At 36.9% G+C, this 14,872-nt stretch overlaps 1 protein-coding gene across 1 annotated transcript in view; it reads right to left on the reverse strand.

Annotated features, from left to right (window-relative positions):
• LOC107225548 (sodium-dependent neutral amino acid transporter B(0)AT3) overlaps positions 1 to 13,796 on the reverse strand; it is a 511,620-nt gene extending 497,824 nt beyond the window's left edge. The window contains exon 1 of the mRNA XM_046730574.1: positions 13,710 to 13,796. The gene's annotated coding sequence lies outside the window, so the exon portion shown is untranslated. The remainder of the gene's footprint in view (positions 1 to 13,709) is intronic.
• Positions 13,797 to 14,872: the final 1,076 nt, after the last annotated feature.

Below are 14,872 nucleotides of genomic sequence, written 5' to 3' on the forward strand. Positions count from 1 at the left end.
TAGAAGTGTGGGAGAACCTAAATGGAGAACACTTTACTAACATCAAAGAGGAACTATTGGAAGATTTTATTAAATATGTGTGTTGTTTGTACGAGGAAAAACGAATAGAGTCCTCTTCTATAATCTTTTATCCTTTGCTGAATTTATGGAGGAAAGGGCAATTGTATTTAAACTGTAAGATTCCATTGAATATAATAAGAAGAATGGCTCAATTGAGGCTATGTAAATAGAATAAATTGCAGGATAATAACAGAAGTAAGAAAACAAGTATCAATGAAAATTCATATTTCGTTTACTGCAGCCAGAAAAATGATTTGCCTCATGTACGAATAGAGTATGAATTTTTCAAATAAAAAAGAGAAAAGTTGGGCGTACCTGAGGCCTAAATTGTAACATGAAGATAGGAAATAATATAAGATCTAACCCTGCGTACATTGAAGACCTTTGCACACTTCACCAGAAGGCTGCTAGAAAGTTATGACTCATATTGCTATATCTGAAAATATGCCAGTTATACGTATAAAGTTACGTGGTAAGCGCAATAATTCATAGTGTCATAATTTTTGTATTTTTATATATTGGGCGAAAAAGCTTTAGAATAAGAGAACCTATATAGAGCAATGGAAATCTGCATTGCAACATTCGCATGTAACAATGAAAAAAATAAATTACTACTACTCTACTAGTACCCAAAGGTTGAAATAAGTTTGGCCTTTGTGTGACAAGGACATAACTGAAACCACAACACACCATCACTTGCGAAAATGCGGAAGGTGACTACGCAGCCTAAAGGTTAGAATAAGTCCAGCGTTCGTATGACAGGGGCATTGCATCATGCCAAAACGTTTTCACGTTAAAAGAGTCGTCGCGCCCAAACGTTTCTGCACTGAAACATCCCCGCACCAGAACACTTCCATGCCAAAACGTTTCCGCACCAAAACGTCCCCGCACCAAAGCGCCTCGCGTCAACATGTCCACGCCAATATTGCCGCGCTAAAATGTCCTGCACCGAAAGGTAGTGCACACTGAGACCCCCTTACGTCTCACATCCGTCCTTTGTCGCTTTTCACCACTCAGAACACTCGAACGTCCTTTTACTAACTGCTCGAATGGAAGAGGATGAGTTCTACAGAAACGAGGCCTTCAGGGAAATGGTTCTACAGAATATGTTCTGCAGACTCGTTTGTACAGAAATATTTTCGTACGGAATATTTTTTTACAGAAGGGAATTGGAAATTCACATCAGGAATAACCTGCGTGAATTATTCTACGGGGCAGATGTCTTACAGAATATATTTCTATGAAAAGGAATTCAAGATTTGTATGAGGTTGAAGTTGCTAACATTATTTTAACGATGATTATTTGGTAACGAGAAATATCGTTACTTTGCAACTTCAGGATTGTCTGACATTCGGCTACTCAATTATAACAAAGAATGCATGTTCATTAGGGTGTCCTTTATTTAGAGTGTAGAATCATTTTTTCTGATCGCCCCTCCCCAAATCAACTTCAAATAATTCAAAACTAATGGCCTCATTTTTCCAGACTGTTACGTCGACTCGAACACGTGCCACCGACAGGATAGATTTCCCCATTTAAAATGCATGTGTTTCGGACACATTTTCAGTACATATTTTATTGTAAGAGTAATAATGTTCGCAAAAATCTATCACTGCAAGGTTTGAGTAGGCACTGGTCCTATATCTGAAAAAAAATTCACATCGTCATACTAGACAATGTAGATCAATTGCACTTCCTTTGAATTAAAAAAAAATTAGATTCCTGTTGTGTAATTCATCTAGATTGCCTGGTGAGGTGATGTGAATTTTTTCTCAGATAGTAGCATTACTGCTCACTAAAACCTTGAAGTTACGGATTGTTTTGAACGTTATTACTTTTACAATAAAATACATACGGATAACGTGTCCAAAACATGTGTATTTTAAATGGGGAAATCCGTCCAGTCGGTGGTACGTGTTCGAGTTGAAGTGAGAATCTGAAAAAAATTGGGCAATTGTTTTTGAATTTTTTGAAGTTGATTTGGGAGCGGGGGGGTCGGAGGGTGGAAAAAATTCGTCAACACCCTAAATAAGGGACACCCTAATGTTCATATCTTGTAAAGCCAACTCCTTGAAAGTCGTTCTAAAATTGTACAACGATTTACTCCATAATGTTCCGTTACGTTAACGTTACTAACTTCAGCATGGTAGATTCGTTCAGATATATTCCTACATGAATTATTCTACAAAAGAATTATTGTACAGAATATTTTTCTAGTGAATGTTTTTCTACAGAAAACTTTGCTACAGAAATTTTTTCAGAGGATAGTTTTCTAGTTTTACACATCCAATACAATACCCATTCGATACAACACACACATGAATTCGACAAAAATAATTTTAATTAAATTACATTAAACTAAATTGAATTAAATTAAGTTTAACCAAAATGTACGAAATTCACAATTATATATATATATATGTCGGAGAAGAATAAAGAGGATGCATCATCAAGTGAATTCGAAACTTGAACTTTGAATGAGTCCGCCGTATCAAGCGTCAAGCGTTATTCAACATGCTTTGAATATAGAACAAACAAATGGATTGTTTGAAACAACGCTTGGATGAAATCGACAGTCACGGAAAAGCAAGCGAATTGACCGGACGTGTTGAAATCCTCGCGCTTTTCACAATGAGCAATCCACGAAATGGAAATCCTACATCCTCTCCGCCTTTCCGAGGCTTCACCCCGACATCAGAAGTGGGATCAGAATCTGCTTCTCACCGATCAGAATCTGCTTTTCACTGATCAGAATCTGCTTCTCACCGACCACAATCTGCTTCTTGCCGACCAGAATCTGCTTCTCACCGAGAAGAGAGACGTGACGACGAAAGATGGCAAATGCTTTTGCTACAGCAGCAAAATAATTTCATGCAGATTATTCAGGCAATGAAGAAACCTTCTCAGACGAAAATCGAGTTACCTGAATTTGACCCAGAAAAGTTGAGCGATACTCGAGCTTGGATTCGTACGGCAGACATGTGTATGTCAGAACATCCGCTGAAAGGAGCGTCGCTCATGAACGCCTTGAGCCGTGCGATGAAAGGAGAGGCATTATCCTGGCTGACCCAAAACGTATTTGTCGGAATAAATTGGAATGAATTTAAAGAAATATTTTCTCTACGATTTGAATGTCCGGAAACCCTCGCTGCTTGCTTAATGAATCTCAATCAAGGAAGGCCAAAGAAAGGAGAATGTATCGCCGCTTATTTAACCACTATGATAACTTCGTTGATGAACCGATGGAAGAATCTCTCTATGGAACAGATCGCTGTGTCCTTCGTTCTCAGTCACATTTCTTAATTTGAACCACGACTTCAACGCCTTGCTTTCACGGAAGAAATTGAGACACGGAATAAATTACAAAAAGAATTGAAGGCCGTATATTACTTGAAGAGGAAAAACTCGGAACTTCACACTGAACAACGTCAGACCAAAGCAAAACGATTTGAAGAAAAATCGTCTACCAGTCATCTGAAGTGTTTCACCTGTGGAAAGATCGGGCATAAATCATCTGTCTGCTATCAAAAAAAAGAGAAAAATGCAGCACCAAATGTGTGGCAGAGAGAAGCATCTACAAGCAGTGACCCGAGGAAGCCTATAACCTGTTTTAAGTGCAAGGAATCTGGGCATTATTCTTCGCAAAGTCCTGGAATGAATAAGAAGCCATCGTCAGGACGCTTCAACGGATCCAATATTGAACGACGTTTGGATATTTGTGAAGCGAATTCGCCTTCTGGTATTTTGAGGCATGCAGGTGAGCAGTTTTCATTTAATTTTGATTCTGGAGCCGAATGTTCTTAAATAAAAGAATCAGTGTCGTCAAGGTTCTCCGGGAAAAGACTCGATAATATCGTCACTATGACTGGAATTGGACGTGTCCATAGTACTTTGCAAATTCTTACCAAAGTAAACATTGACGACATTGCCCTAGAAATTCTTTTTCATATTCTTTTTCATAAAAATCAAACAAAATTATACGCAAAATACAAAGGCCTGTATAAAAATATTGACGTGTTGGAGGGCAACAGATATCTTTTGAAAGCTTTGAATTCCAATCGTACATTTGAATATGCACATGACCGGATGTGAAAAATTCTTTTGGGTAACATTCCGAAAGACTTGGAAATAAATAAAGAAAATTTTGAATAATGAAACATTTGAAATGAGTATATATTTGAAATGTAAACTAAATACATGATTACTTTTGGAAAATTGTTTACGTGGAAGTTTGTAGCCGTAGCTCGGTCGAAATCGGAATTTCTTGAATGAAACCGTGAGTATGCGGTGGGCAGCTTCATGTAAAAGTCGTGTCAGAAAAATCACTCAAGTGATTAGACATTGACCACTTAAGGAAAGCGGTTAAGAACATTAGTCACTCAAGGGAAGTGATAGAAATGTTGGTCACTCAAGGGAAGTGAAGGAGATGTAAAAATGTATTTAGTCTTCAAAATTAGCCACATCTTACGAAATTAATTGCTTTGTCAATAAATGTGGGATTGCAACTGAAATTTGAGATTTCTGTTCAATATAAATGATTAAAGTAAAATTGAATTCATTTAAAACGAACTTTTACTGCTGGAGAATTAAATTTCTTGCAGATCACTCCACATGGGGACATGTGATTTGTCAGAATGGCCGTGTCGGAGAAGAATAAAGAGGATGCATCATCAAGTGAATTCGAAACTTGAACTTTGAATGAGTCCGCCGTATCAAGCGTCAAGCGTTATTCAACATGCTTTGAATATAGAACAAACAAATGGTTTGTTTATAACAACGCTTGGATGAAATCGACAGTCACGGAAAAGCAAGCGAATTGACCGGACGTGTTGGAATTATCGCGCTTTTTACAATGAGCAATCCACGAAATGGAAATCCTAAATTCTCTCCGCCTTTCCGAGGCTTCACCCCGACATATATTGTAACGTGGCGTTTCAGAGTCGCCCGTCACAAGGGCACACAACCGCTATTATTCCTAGTTTACGCGTCCTCAGCAGGGTACTCCAACCGAACTCGATACAAAATAGGCAATAACTACCTTTAACTAATTCTTTTTTGTAAATTCTTTATTTCGCGCTTCGGCGCAAGCTAATAAGGTACTTGGACGACAACGATCCCGACCAACGAGGGACCACTAGCTACCGTTTCCAGCTCTTGACGACTTCGCCTACCGACGGTCTCATCAGACTATACTGGCTACCTTGGTGCTCCTTTATATACACCTGGGGTAGCATCCACCCGAACCTTCCGTATCGCCTCGACTGCCGGTGAACAGGGAGATAAAAATCCTCCCGGCGGCCGAGGGCACCGTTTCTCGAAGAGGAACCAGCCGCCAGCTCTATCGGATGCCGTAAGGATAGCGTGAAGGGCAGACCGTAGCCTGCCATCCTCCGACTTACCGGCCTGGTGCCGGACCGACCCCAAACCACTACGTTCAGGTTGATAAAGCCATCGTTCCGAGGATCGACGCTGCCTTCCTATCGGCAAGGACTAATTGTGTGGGTCGTGGTCCACGGTTTGGCCAACCGTCTGACTGCACGACCTCAGGTACAGGCAGCTAGCTACCGTCTGTGCAAAAAGCCGGTGGAGGTGAACAATGAGGCGTCACTCTCCACCCGGTAACTTTGGCCGAGAGGCACCCTGTGTATGCCTCTGTCAAAGAAGTCCCCGATGATAGGCAGCCTGGACCGTAAACCGGAGCAGCTACAAAATCGTACGAGTTGGTGTCAACGACGAAATCGCGAGCAGCACATTACGCCACATCTAGCGGTAATTTTGGAAAACGTATGACCACGCCGTAACCAATATTCGCCACAGGGGGATGGCCTATTTGCGGTGGGGGTCAACCAACCAATCAAAGAAGAAGAATCACCTCACGACAACCGCGAGATCGGCGAGCCGAACTACGACCTCCTTCTATTCTACGCTTGACCTGCTGAGCGACAGCTTTGTTTTCCGCATCCTCCCGATTAGTCTCTCGATTTAAGCTACCGATCCTTCTTCCTCTCATTCTACCGTTCTTGTATCTATCGTTTTTCCATACTCTCTATCGTTGCACTATCGTTAACTTCTTCCTGTAAATTCAAGTCCTTTCCTTCCTTTCTACTTTCGTTTTATTATTCTAAGTTTGATTTAAATTAGAGTCAGTTTGTGTGCCTGAAGTCACCAGCCAAGGTAAGGCATCTGCCTTTGAATTGTATCGTTACGAAGTTGCTCATAATTTCTATTCTTTCTTATGGTATTTATCGACTTTGTGTGAATCATGGTCCACGGCTTAAAGTTGCAGTAAGCCGCCGCGTGGCTGCATGATTTCGGTCATTAATATTATATTTATTGTTTCTTGGTTGCATTGTGTGATGCCAGTTTTGTGTGAATCATGGTCCACGGCCTAGAGTTGCAGTAAGCCGCCGTGTGACTGCATGATTTCAGTAATCTATTATTTTCGTATCTGAGCGACCTCGTAACTGCCGAATAATTATTTCTCTTGTATTTATGATTTTTCTGATTATTTGTGAGTTACTATTAGCTTGCTTCTGTACTTTCTATCGTATTTTGAGCCCTATTGGCTTTACATTTCGTTTCATACTCTTTTTGTAATAGTAGTGTGCTTCATATTTTATTTCTGTTATTGCTTATTATATTTTTATTCATTTTTGTGCCTATTGTATCATATATCAAGTTCCTTGGAGTACAACCGAGCGTAGAATCAGCCCCTAGGTATTACCGCACCTTTTCTTTATTGCTATTGGCAATTTTATATTATTTTTGCCTGTTATTTATTTCTCTGTATTTTGTTAAATTAAGTTCTGTGAATTGTTCTTTTGTACTGCGGTGTATTTTAGTGTATTTCTTTATTTTGTAAACTGTCCAAAATTCTCACTCTCTCATAATTTTGTGTTTTGTATTCTCTCAAAAGTTATGTTTAGGAATTCATTATTTAATTCCTCAAGTCCGTAATAATTGTAAATTATCGAATCTACCGTTTATGAATAATTCTACCGTAGGCTATCTAGTCGATCGTTTGCCGACTTTGTAAATTGTTAATGAATGTCAATCTCTCGTACTGGTTATAATTTATGGCAAATTCGTCGTATTATCTACCGAACTATCGTTACGTTGTTTTTTACTGATCGCAGTAAAGTTCTCTCGTTTCTAATTGACAGAATAATAATTTTCGTAGCGTCATTTGCAACTTGGGTAAGATCACGTCGCCCAGTGACGTGTAGTTTTAAGTAAATCCTTGCATTATATCGCATCTCCCGACCTACGTTCATTTATCTCTGTTAACTACCGTCTCCCGTTTCAAAGCTACCGTTTACTGCTATTCTACCGAAATTTTTGTGAACAACGATTGTTTATTTTATTAACTACCGCTGTCGATACCATCTTATTTGCCTGTCTCAATCATGTAACCTTCTCGACAATATATGATCGATTGACCTGTTCATTTTCCTTTTGACTGGAGTTTATTCTTTATTTTGTTATTTTCTTCAATTCTGGAATTACTGTTAGCTGCCTTGAATACCGCCACTCTACCGGGATGTACGCGAACGTACCTGAGCCTAGCCAGCCATACAACGGGTTCTCTATTTATCTTTTTTGTACGGTTTTGTGTTATTTTTATTGATTTGTATTATTGTTTGAAAATCGACGCTAACGCGTCTGGCGCCCAACATAATTGATTTTGTTATAGTTTGATATTGTGAATAAGTAGAGAATCGCGCCAAAGTGTCAACGGTAAGTCGTCATCCGAGGGTCACAGAATTTAGCGTTACAATATATATATATATATATATATATATTTTATATATTAGGGTGTTTCAAAATAACATTTTTTTGGATTTTCATGGGGGCGCAGGGATAAGTTGTTATTTTGTACCAAAAAAAAAGAGATTCTCAAAAGGGGAGTGCTGTAACTCAAGTGGCAGGGTATCCTAAATCGTTTCTTGTAATATTGTTTTATATAATATATATATATAATATATATATGATTTTGACGATTCGATGATTTCTTTGAATGTGTGTTGCGTTTAATATAATCTGTAAAAAAATAAAATAGAAAAATGTTCTGTAGAAAAATGTTATGTGAACGAATATTCAGCAGAAAAGTATTCTACAGAAAAATGCTCTGTAGAAAAATATCCTTTCAATAAAAATTCTATCGAACAGTTCTCCTGTAGAACTGATTTCTGTAGAATCGAATCGTATTTGCTCGAATAATTTAGTCAGGATTTACATTTGAGGCTCAGAAAATTTAACACCACGATTTTCATCGTCTATTTGTCAAGGGGTATTAATAGTCTGAATCTGAATCTTCGACCCCATTTTGCTTGGTCTTCTGCCGCCATTTTGAATTTGAGGGTGCATTTGTTCTTGGTGAATAACTCGTTTCATTCGAACTTTACAAAAAAAATTGTAATCATTAAACTTGACGGAAATTCAGTTCTCCACAAGGTGGGTTTATTTCATTTTTCGTTTAAAGTTAGGGAAAAAAAGAGTTGTTCATCGAAAACAAATACACCCTTAGATTCGAAATGGCAGGTAAAGCACAAGCAAAATATGGTAAAAAAACTGGACCTAGACTATTCATTACACCCTTCCCCCCTCCACCAAATCAAAAAAATTGTGATATTTAATTTTTACACTGTCAAGTGTAATTTTTTGTCCATCCTAACTGAGCTATAAGGAAAGTTCACTTGTGTTCGGATTGTTCCAAACGTGGGCATTGTTACACACATAGACATATCAGATTAACATAGCAGTTTAGTTTAAATTGGGCACACATGCAGGTGATCAATTCTTATCGGAACTTTATATAACACTCATGTGTGTACGGTGTGTGCGCGTACATGTGCCAACGATATCTCAAGAACGAATGAACTAAGTGGAATGATTTTGAATCAAATTGATGGAGCCATGCGTCACTTAGAAATGATTAGACTTCAGGTCTGATCTATATAGCAGTTTTTGAGTTATTACAATGAATATATTAAAAGATTGTTCACAATGTTGATATCCTTGAGACAGATTAATGGATTTTTACGATTCTTGCTTTCAATTGACGCAGCTCTTCTTAGCTTCAGGCGATATCAATTTCGGATTTTATCGATCCAACAGTTCTCGAGTTACTCGAATAAAAACATTAAAATAGAAAAAAGCATGATGATACCTCGTTGAAGGGTCATCCGATTTTTACGATTATGGGCTTACTTGACGCGATTCATGTCAGCTTAGAACAGATTGAATCTTATATTTCATCAAAATAGTGCTTTTCGAATTATTAACACTTGTGATGACTCGCATAGTTAAGAATAATATATTTTTGATTGCAATTTCGAATCGTATTCAAGCGAGAAGTTCTTAGGTTGGCCCTTGAAGGTCAGCTAAACTACTTACTTGTCATCTTTTTTCGCGTTCTTCGTACATCTCTGTCATGTTTCGAGTAGATATTCATGTCTGTCCATATGTGGAGATTTGGATTATTCACTCTCTTTACTGTTGTAAAATTGTGACAATTGATTCGAAATGTGCCAGACTTTAATGACCAACCGTGCTGACAACATACGCCGATGATTCAACTTTCCGAAAACCCCCATTACGTAGAAACAACTCGGTTGATTCGATTTTACTATGTATCCCGTGCAAAACAATTAAATTATTTTCATGAATTTGGTAATTTTGATCCAAACACGCTCACACGATTCTCAATTCAACTTGTACTCAAGTTAAACTTTTTTCTCATACTTCCTAATAGTTCAAAATGAAAAGTGCAATTGTTTGATGTTATGGAATACTGGATTTTTAAGTGACTCACGGAAAAGAACATTCATCGGAGAGCCCCTATCCGGGCCGAAACGTTAACGAAAATATACGTTTTACATTCAATGACCGCTCACCAAGATTTACCAATACATTATCTACGAGGTAGAGAATTTTAATCCTCCATATTTCAATTGGATTACTTCTGAGAATATGGGCTATATTCACAACATCGAGCTCTCACATGGGAAAGCGACAGCTGACTACCTACGTCGGTGGATCCACACAGCTGAAAAAATGTCGAAGATGAAGAATCATAGGATCTTCCTACTTCAATGTAAGAAACAAGGAATAATGCCCAATCACTTTAGTTTCTCAAGGACAACCTCTCACAATATTAATTTTAATCTGTCAAATTCCAAAACCAAAGCTGAACAATTAATTAATTTTCAACTCTCCGTACTCAACCTTGAAATTAATGATGTGCATACCTATATTATCAAATCTGAAAAGACTCTTACTAAATTAACAGAACAAATCCATCAAAAACTGGGTAGTTCTTCTGGAAAAAAGTTTTTTGATACCCAATATCGGACGTTAAATACTAAGTTCAACTTACTCAAAAACCGTAACATTAGAAAATTCACCATGTTGTTGGCTCAAAACGAACCTCCCAACAATCACAATGATTTACTTTCAAAAAAAAAAAAAACTGTTTAGTAAATCTAACCGACACTAATATTCCTGATGATGTTGCTGAAGTTGTACAACTCGGTCCTAAATTTGGACGTCCATACAATAATCACGATCTTCCTGTTTTCAATCTCATCTCTAACTTTGTAGCAAAAATAACGAGTTTCCCTGTTGATTCAAGAAATTAAGCAAGATCAGAATTCACCAAAAGTTTTCAGCTTACCGAAGAACCCCAGAAATAACAACAATAAGTTTGTCCCTAACAAAAAATTCGTGATACCATGACTTTTAAAAAAAATAACCCGAACATTATGTTTTTGTTGAACGTCAGTGGCTATGCACAGAGAGACTTACAATAAAAAAATGCGACAACAGCTTTCGGACACTTACACCTATAGAATTGCAAGATATGACCTCTGCAACACTCTACAGTCTAGGGTAAACAAACTCACTTCTGGTTGGTTCAATTCTAAATTAATAAACAAAAGTATACACAGATGTATCACTACATATAACAGTGTACCGCCACGTGCACATGGCCTCCCTGAAATTCACAAAGAAGGAATTGCAGTATGAATCATAGTCTCCTTTGTTAATAGCCCGACTTATGCCTTATCTAAATTAATTAATTCATGGTTCACCACAAATATCACTCCTCCTGCTTCCAGAGTCAAAGACAGTTTTACATTAGTAAACAAAATAAGTAAATTCATTATTCCAGACAATTACATTTTAATATCACTAGACGTAATATCGTTATTCACCAATGTACCTATAGACCTCGCTGTGCTGGCTGTAAAGAACCGATGGGCCTTTCTAGATAAAAAGATTTTAATCCCACTTACTGAAATTGTTAAAGCCTTAAACATCTGTTTTGATTCGGGAATCTTCAAATTTAATACGGACACATACGGACAACAGTTCGGGTTGCCTATGGGGTCCCCACTCTCTCCAATCTTGTCAGACCTTGTAATGGAACACCTGGAGTTGTCATGCATCAGAAAACTTGATTTTGATTTACCCTTCTATTTCAGATATGTTGACGATATTTTAACTGCTGTCCCAAAAGAAAAAATGGACTTCATATTGAACATCTTCAACCAATATCATTCCCGATTACAATTCACCATTCAAATACAAGTTAATAACGGTATCAATTTCCTGGATTTATTGCTGATACACAACAACTCTAACATAAAATCAGATTAGTTCCACAAAAAAACATGGTCTCAAAGATACCTGAATTTTAATTCCAACCACCCGATGTCTTACAAGATAGGTACCACCTTTAATCTTGTTGATTGAGCCATCAAATTATATAGTACCGAATTCCATGAAAAAAATCTGTCACTTATATACAATATTTTAAGATGGAATGATTATCCACACGGCCTTTTGTACAAATATATAAAAAAAGACGCATCCATATCAATAACCTAATCGACAACAATATTAACTCTGCTTCCGCAGATGACAACAACAGACCAGCCACTACATTTATCCTCATCCCATATGTATCTGGTCTCTTTGAGTCGTTGAATAAGTTATTTACCAAACGCAATGTCAAGTTTGTAGGAAAAAACTCAAAAGATTTACAATTTGTTTTCGATTCGGGAAAGGATGGGATCCCTATGGGCAAACGATCCAACGTTGTTTATAAGATGCCTTGCAATGATTGCAATCAAGTTTATATTGGACAAACCGGCCGCCATCTAGATACTAGACTCAAATAACATCAACGTAATGTACAAGATAATGAAAATCGACATACTGCATTAACTAAACATGTGATCAACAAAGAACCTTCTTTCAACTATGATAATGCAAACATCCTTTGTGAAGAGCCCAATTATTATAAACGTTTACTTTTAGAAATGTACAATATTGTAGGGCATCCAAATTCCGTTATCCTTAGACAAGATATCGAACAACTTAACAATATTTACAAACCGCTAATTACCGCCCACATACCACACTTTGTTTAACCTTAAATATAAGTTGTACATAATTTTGATGTCCCTACGTTGCTTGTTTTTACATTTGTTCATACTTGTTCGCCTTCACTCTGGGTCAAATTTCATTCTCCCAGCAGTTGTCGCTTACCAGTTGGTTCAAACGGTTTAGTGAAATTGTTTAGACATGGAGAATAGGGAGATAATGACACCATTACTGTAGTGTCAACATCGTTTCAACTATTTTAAATATCCTAAACCCTTTCTTCAACCTTTTCAATCTTTTGACTTATGCATTGTGAATATATTTAGTTATTTTATTTATTAACTTTTAATTCTTATACACCTACACTTTTTAACATTTGGAGAAGACGCCATTGTCTATTGCCAACCGATTTGAAAAACCATCGCTCTCCAATATGTATTTTATGATTGTGACCAGTGTCTTAATCCTCTTTCTCATACAAGGTAAATTACTCCTTAAGTTCAGTATACTTTTTTAATCATAACTGATATACGATATGTTCGCTCTAATCTACAATAGATAATAACTTTCAATAGTATTATATCCATAGAAGTTTATGTCTTACTGAGAAAATTTCTGTTCTTGACAGTCAAATAAAAAATTGATCGTTCTGAGGAGGGCCCCTATCCGGGCCGAAACGTTAATGAAAATATACGTTTTACATTCAATGACCGCTCACCAAGATTTACCAATACATTGATCGGTAGTGCTTCAGATCGATAGAAAAATAAATAGTTTTGTTGATTTACTTAACACTCTTCTCTTCTTCATCACAATACACTTGGAATTGGAAAATAAATAGAATCTCATCTTCGACACCACACTTCTAAGAAATGTGAAAAAATAACCGGCCAAAATGCTATTTCTGTTTGAAAACATTGTGAAAATCACTTACTAGATCATTCACGTATAATCCGATACAACTGTTTCTTTTGAAAATGCTTCAAAATTATCTATCTGATCTATCGGAAGAATACTGTTTTAAACTAAAAATTTGAGACTTCACAACAGGGTATTTTGTCGTTACCATCTACAGTAACTTCTTAAAAATCTATAACTTATTTTTGAAAACTGATTCGATTATAGTAAAATATACTTGATAATATGTTCTTCTACACGAAAACGTAAGAATATGACAAAAACGATGAAAAAAATTTTCTTCTTAATCGTATTACACGTACAAGTATTAAATAAAAATGATTACTTGTTCAGCACTGACCTTAAAAAATGAATGAAATAATGCACGATGACGCGTACTGCTGAGCGTTCGGTAGGCAGTTTGCTACTCTGGCGCCATCCAACTGACTACAACGTTTCGAAAGGGGAATAAGGATGAAATGAGAGAAGGAAGGACTTTGCTGACGACGGAATCAATAGTGGGCGCCGGCGCCCCGACGTGAACACGGCAAGGGCTTTTGAATTGCTCAATGAACATCATTTTACACAGCTACGCACAATAAACCACGGATAGTTTTTGTAATGCGCTGTGTCTTATGCAGGTCATTTCTGATTTTATTATCTTTCTCAATCTTCAGTTTCAGCTTCACAGCTTTTGAACTTTTCCCATTCCATTATTTTCCTTTATCTCGTTGTATTGTCATTAGAAGGAAATTCCGGTGCATATTGACAACATTGAACATATCTGCGAAAAGATGCAACGTAACGCATTGTTCCTTCCGATTCAAATGATTTATAAGTCATGAGATTTAACAGAACCATCAAAATTATCCGATTGCGAAATAATGACTTTTCCGTGCGTTACGTGCGGGTGAGAGTGTACTGAGCAATGGTAGTGAATGATTAATGAATAATCAAAGATGCTCTCACGTAACGACAATGAATAAAAATTAAAACTAAGAAAGACCTACCTCTCGATAAGCCGGTAATTAGTAGGATCGTGTTGCTATAGTCCTGTACAGGTCTGTGAGGTTTGTTCAGATTGTTGAGGGTAATTTATAATAATAAAAATAGGAAAAGGTTGTCGTTCAAAATAAATGGTTTGAAATAATTTAACTGGTAAAAGATAAGGTATATTCTGTTTCGATTTAGTTAAAAATGTTAGTTATTAAAATGTCTGGTAACAATCAATGGTGATAATGACATAAAAGCCGAAAGTAACAATTTATAAAGTGTTTGAGTTTATACAAATCGTATGTTATTCTATTCTAAATGATATTATTATTTGGTACCAAGAACATCTATCCTGAACGATGGTTATAACTAACTGGTCGTGATTATTCGATATTGGATCTATCTTTTTAGATTATTTTAAATTAATTATAAAGTGGGGGCGGAGCTGATGACCGGAGAATAACTCTCTAAATTCTCAAGGGAATTTTCTATAGCTGGAAACCAATTCTTGTTGCTGTTATATCAAGTTGT

This window comes from Neodiprion lecontei, chromosome 2, assembly GCF_021901455.1.
Source record: "Neodiprion lecontei isolate iyNeoLeco1 chromosome 2, iyNeoLeco1.1, whole genome shotgun sequence".
NCBI classification, from domain to species: domain Eukaryota; kingdom Metazoa; phylum Arthropoda; class Insecta; order Hymenoptera; family Diprionidae; genus Neodiprion; species Neodiprion lecontei.